The sequence below is a fragment of the Electrona antarctica genome, assembly GCF_951216825.1.
Source record: "Electrona antarctica genome assembly, chromosome: 14".
NCBI classification, from domain to species: domain Eukaryota; kingdom Metazoa; phylum Chordata; class Actinopteri; order Myctophiformes; family Myctophidae; genus Electrona; species Electrona antarctica.
Window position 1 is genome coordinate 10,274,333 of NC_136795.1, and position 6,000 is coordinate 10,280,332.

At 41.5% G+C, this 6,000-nt stretch overlaps 1 protein-coding gene across 1 annotated transcript in view; it reads right to left on the reverse strand.

The window, feature by feature from the left end:
* Positions 1–5,342, reverse strand: part of cpt1a2b (carnitine palmitoyltransferase 1A2b) — a 54,528-nt gene extending 49,186 nt beyond the window's left edge. Inside the window, exon 1 of the mRNA XM_079519400.1 lies at positions 5,204–5,342. The gene's annotated coding sequence lies outside the window, so the exon portion shown is untranslated. The remainder of the gene's footprint in view (positions 1–5,203) is intronic.
* Positions 5,343–6,000: the final 658 nt, after the last annotated feature.

Consider the following 6,000-nt stretch of genomic DNA (forward strand, 5'->3'; position numbering starts at 1 on the left):
TACTTGAATAATAACATTAGACAGTCATCTAACATGGTCTACTCATATTCAAAACATAACTAAGAAAATGGGAGGGGGTTTGTCCATGATTAGGAGATGTGCTGAGTTTTTAACTCCAACATCTGCTGTCCAGGTCATCCAGGCACTAGTGATATCCCACCTTGACTATTGTCCAGTTGTGTGGTCCAATGCAGCTAAAAAGGACCTGTGTAAATTACAAATAGCCCAGAATAAGGCAGCTCGCCTTGCCCTGAACTGCAATACTAGATCTAGTACACTGTTAAATCATCAGAAGCTGTCATGGCTGTTGGTGGAGCAGAGATTAGCTGCTAGTCTGGCTGGATTATTTAGGAACATTTGTTCAAATAAAAAACCAAAATGCTTATATAAAAATATTCATTATACCAGTGATAGACACAGACATAATACCAGACATGTTGAAATGGGTCGATTTACAGTGCCTAAGCCAAGAACTGATGCAATGAAGAATACAGGGCAGGGCAATGACTTTCTGGAACTCTCTACCAGTATGCATCACAGAAATTAAGGGTAAAAGGCACTTTAAGAAAAGACTGAAGGATTTTCTTATGGCGAAATTGTAATTCTGTTTATGTCAATATACCAGTTAATGTAATCTAGAGTGAATGCACTAACCGTAGTTATGCTTTAATGTATTTTTTTTTTTTTCTTTCTTTTCTTTTGTGATATCTGTAATGTTGTAATGTTTTTTTGTATGTATATTATTCTGTGAGGACCCCAGGAAGAATAGCTGTTGCCAGGTGCAACAGCTGGAAGAGATTAGTATTCCTGGAAAATCAGTATATGCACCTAATGGATATATATATATATTTACCACTAAAGCTATTATGGAATTATTACCTTATATATTGAGTGAATAGGTAAATATAGGAGAAAATGATATTTAGTCTCAAATGTTGCACATAACTCTCACACAAGTTAAGATCACGTTAATAGTACATCACTCATAGGTAAACACACAGGCCCGCTCCAGCGTCATCCTCTCAGCACGTGCACACACATACACAAACAGGAACACAGGCAGGTTCCCTCACAGGTCAAAGTCACCGTGACTGGACCGGACTGAGCAAACAATGGGACCGGAGGATTCACACACACACACACACACACACACACACACACACACACACAAGCTGACTTAATAAAACACGTACACAACACTCACTCATGACAGAGGATGACCGGGAGAAGATGACCACACGATGGATCAGACCATCTGAGGAGAACTTGTGATTGGCCGAGTGGCGGCACTAAGAGACTATAATACTATGGATGTTGTTGGTGAACTTGACTCATTGTCACTAGGAGGATGAGTCCAGAGTTGATAATTCATTATGAACTCTGCGGTAATCAATGTTGGTAACATGTCTGTCTCTGTTCATAATATATGAATCCTATACAATCATACTATAACGATTAGGTTCAAGCATAAATTGTAACTAGTAATTAGGACATAAAACGAATTGACTGAAATTGTAAATCTCTGTGTGTGTTATTCCTGAAGGTCTGGTCCATTTATGGGAATAATCATGTCAACGAACGCGTGTGAATTTTGCACCTCTCTGGGGGTTAAAGGTGAAGGACCCAGAGGTCAGAAATTCTAGCACAGCTAATGGGGATCCTAAATAAACTAAACTAAACTAAACCACTACCATGAAATGTTCTATGAGCAGGGCCTGGCTGGAAACAAGTTCTTGAGCTTAGCCCAGATACCCTGGGTAAATATAGTAACTTTGCTTTGCTTTGCTTTGCTCACTCCTCTTTGGTCAGTTGAGTGATTGATTGCTGCAGATTTATCGCTCCGTTTTCCATCATACATGTGTTGTATGGAGAATATAGGTTGCTACCTTCAGGAAGGAGATATCAGTGTACCAGCATACAATAAGGTCAGACTAAAGAGGTCCTTTGACCACCAGTCGACTTTGAGGCTTAATCAGGAGTTGTAGTAGCCATGGGGTAATCTAGGCGGTGGACATTGCTCTTGTCTTCATGTCTTTATGTATGTAAAATTGTTTTGTTCTTTGTGTTATGTCAAATGTGTGTATACATGTGTTCTGCATACTTGGCTGCTGGGTCGCAGTGTGAACTGACAATAAAGTACTATATCATATCATATCATATATTTCTCTCTTCCTACAGCCACCTTTCCCTGTCACTATGTCTAATTTCTATCCTAAAGGCTACTGTTTCACTGTCTGAGTGTTTGTACTGTGTTTGTTGTGCCTGGGTGTGTCTGTTTGCAAGCCAGAGGGAGAGGCAATGTGACGGAAGAGAATAGTGACAGTAAAGACCAACTCATGCTTCACCACTCGCCTCCGGTACAAAGCATACTTTGAAGTGTCACTTGCTGAAAACAATATGGCAAATTTACAGATTTGTAGACTGACACCGTCCTGCGACTATTAAGCATAAATAAGAAAGCGAAGTATAATAATGAGGAAGACAAAGGAAGACTGGTAGAGGCTAGAGGGGGACAGCATTTGAGTGTGTGTGTGTGTGTGTCTGTGTGCGTGTGTGTGCGTGCGTGTATCAGTTTTAGTAGTGTAAAAATGAGAGTACTGTAAGTGACAGATCGACTGATATAGAGAATGTGCGGAGGAGGAAGTGGGTGGGCTTGTAGGTAACAGTTTGTTAATTGCTGCTGGCACTTCGGCTATAACAGACAGGCACACACACACACACACACACACACACACACACCCACCCACACGCACACAAAGAAAACAAATGCAGCATTGAGAGCGGGAAGAGAGACACTATTGTGGTCCATCTCTCTGCGGAGGCCATGTCACAAGCAGGCATTACGAATGGCTGCAGAAAGTTAGCTATTGCCCACAGTCATTCAACAATGCAGTCACTGACTGACTAGGCTATTTGAAATGTGTCCCGTTTCATTCCAATAATGTTCATCTCACATTTTGGTCGTGTAAATCAGTGGGTCACTGAGAGTTCCAGGGGGTACTGATGCGTCTTATAGTTCAAAAGGTTATCTGACAATCCAATAAACAGGCTGTAAACATAAGTCATGGAATAATAAGAACTGGCATATTTTATTACCCGGGATACTTATCCCAAAATGAATGGTCCTGGAGAATTCTGACATGTCTCTACTTTTTCAGACACTATATAGAAATCTTTCTGTCTCTCTGTGACCTTGCTTGAGCACAGCTAGGGTGCACACTCTTATAAGTAATGGTATTGCTTAAAAGGTCTACTTTATCCCACCAGTACCTGCAAAATGTGTCGAGCGTCAAAACCACACATAGTCGGACTCGGTCTACAAGCTCATAACGTGCCTGTGAGCTTGAAGATCAGCCTTTTTTCAAAATGTTATTTTGAAGATTTTTAATAAATGAAGCAATTAACAAACACTTGTTGTATTGGGGGGGCGGGGGGTCTCTGACAAAAACAATTATGATGGGGGTCTGCAGACAAATACATATATCAATTTGGGGTCCTTGACATGATAAAGTTTGAGAACCACACAGGTTCTCTGTCCATAGCCTGGCTAATAAGCCTGGCTTATTAGCCAGGCTACTCTGTCCATACCATATGGTATGGTAGACCATAGCAGTGGTTCTCAGCCTTTTCAGGCCGTGACCCCCAAAAAATGATATCTGAACTGGGGACCCTCCACCCCACTTGGAATGCAGGGTTTGAGCAGGCATTACATTTTGTGTTCCACAGATAAATAGTGAAAATAGCCAGATGCAAAGCAAAGCAAAGTTACTATATTTACCCAGGATAACTGGACTAAGCATCAGATACTTGTTTACAGCCAGGCCCTGCTCATAGAACATTTCATGGTAGTGGTTCAATGCCTTGCTCAAGGGCACTTCAGCGGTGGTATTTTAACGTGCCGGTCCGGGGATACGAACTGGCGACCTTCCGGTATCAAGACCGCTCCGCAAACCGTTCGGCCACCGCTGACACAACGCCTCACAATCAGCTAGCCTCTATTTGACAATTTGGTCAATGTTTGACCAGGTTTTTATAGTATAGTATAGTTTGTGTAAATTGTGTTTGTTGATTACTTTTGATGGAGATCATGGAGTGGTGGTGGTATTTTTTTCTTGTACGAATTATTTGTTGTCTCGTCATTGTCATCTGGAGACCCCACCAGAGCATGTGGTGTGGAAAATAGCCTCCTTGAGTAATTCACTCACTGAACCCGTTAATACACTCACTCTGTACAAGAGAATAAAGTAGAGCACCAGTGCAATATAATTAAAATATACTAGGCTACTTGATTAAACCTCATGCAAAAGACTTAACTGGACGACAAAGACCACTTCCTAAGTTCCTCCTTAGAACAGAAATTGAAGACCCGGTCTTTTCAGGATTTAATCCATCAAGTAAACAAGACGGACGAGTTTTATGTTTGAAAATGTCACGCGGCAGGTCGGACTGGACGAGACCAGCGCGCGGCGCGCACGCCTGCTGTTACACAAACATTCATCCATTCATAAATCATCCATTCATGCACAGCGTGCAGAATCTTCCCAACACGTTTAGCCTCATATCATGGGCGCGTTCCTGCTAAAACATTGTAAAGCCTGCGATATTTATTTTTGAGAAAACGGGAAACAAGTTAACCGTCTGAATTGACACTGAAACCGCAATTTAATGCAACTTCCTCTGAAGTCTGAATGCGACACAGCTCTGCTCAGCCTCAGCGCCTCTCAACTCAAAATGATCGGGTGAAAATCTAACCCCTTTCTATGTTGACATCATGATATTCTCCATCAGCTCGCATTTCTCTCCATCACTTTCACCCCCCCAGCCCCCCATCACTTTCACCCCCCCCACACACACACACACACACACTGTGACACACACACACTTCGCGCGTTCTCCAGAAACGTGCGACGACCTGCCCCGGCTTTTCGTCGTAAATATACATCTATCTACATCAAAGCTCGTAGAGCGGCAGCCGCTATGTTTCATTTTCTGCAGACTACAAGTATCACACACACACACATACATACTATACACATACAAACAAAACAAACCCCTAGCTGGCACCGCACGCACGATGAAACCAAGCAACAACACAGAGCAGCCTACATCATGATGCACTAGTAGAGAGAGACCACACCTTAGACAGAGAGTCTCTGAAATAAAACTACGAAAATAGGATTAAATAGGATGTAATCAGATTTACCTGAATCTTCTATGTGTAGTGTAGCCTAAAAGCAGTGTCTGTTGTTGTTGTTGTTGTTGAAGGTGTGTGAGATCAGATGACGAGATGAGGCGCTCTCTCTCTCTAAACAGTAGATCATGTGTGGATTGTTCCAGTATTTGGGCAGTGAGTCAAAACGTTGGCACTACACAGTACACACAGCCACAGTGGGCGGGGCCTCTAGAAAAAACAGTCACAGCCAATGGCATCGAGCACTCTTTTCACCCACGTCATTCTTTCAAAGGGACCCCGCCCATCTCGGGGGGGAAACCTCAGAGGAAGCATGTATGATATTTGTACAGTAGAGACTCACTCACAGGCTTGATTTCAGAAAATGTGCTTATTTAAAGTGCTGAAGGCAAATCGTACTTATTCCATACATGTTTTCTAGGGGTATTAAGGGCTGCTGAATCCAAATCTGCTGTATGTATAACTCAAAAATGGATGCTAAGCCCTCAAAATTGACCATTTACAGATGGCGGCCACCACTGTGCTGAAATATATTACATAGCATCATTTTGACCAAAAAGGGTATAGAAACTTTTTTTTTTTTTAGGTTTTCATATATGGGGAATCCAATTAAATATTCAGATTTCAAATAAAGTGTGAGTAAATTGCGTAAAACTCATATATGTTGTTAAAATTGTCATTTATTGGTGAATATTTTTCAACATTATCGGATAATATGTATAATATGTTCCCAATTATTGTATACATAAATGTGTCATTATATAAAGGTAACGAACTCCATAATACTTGCTCAAAAAGCATATAGCAAG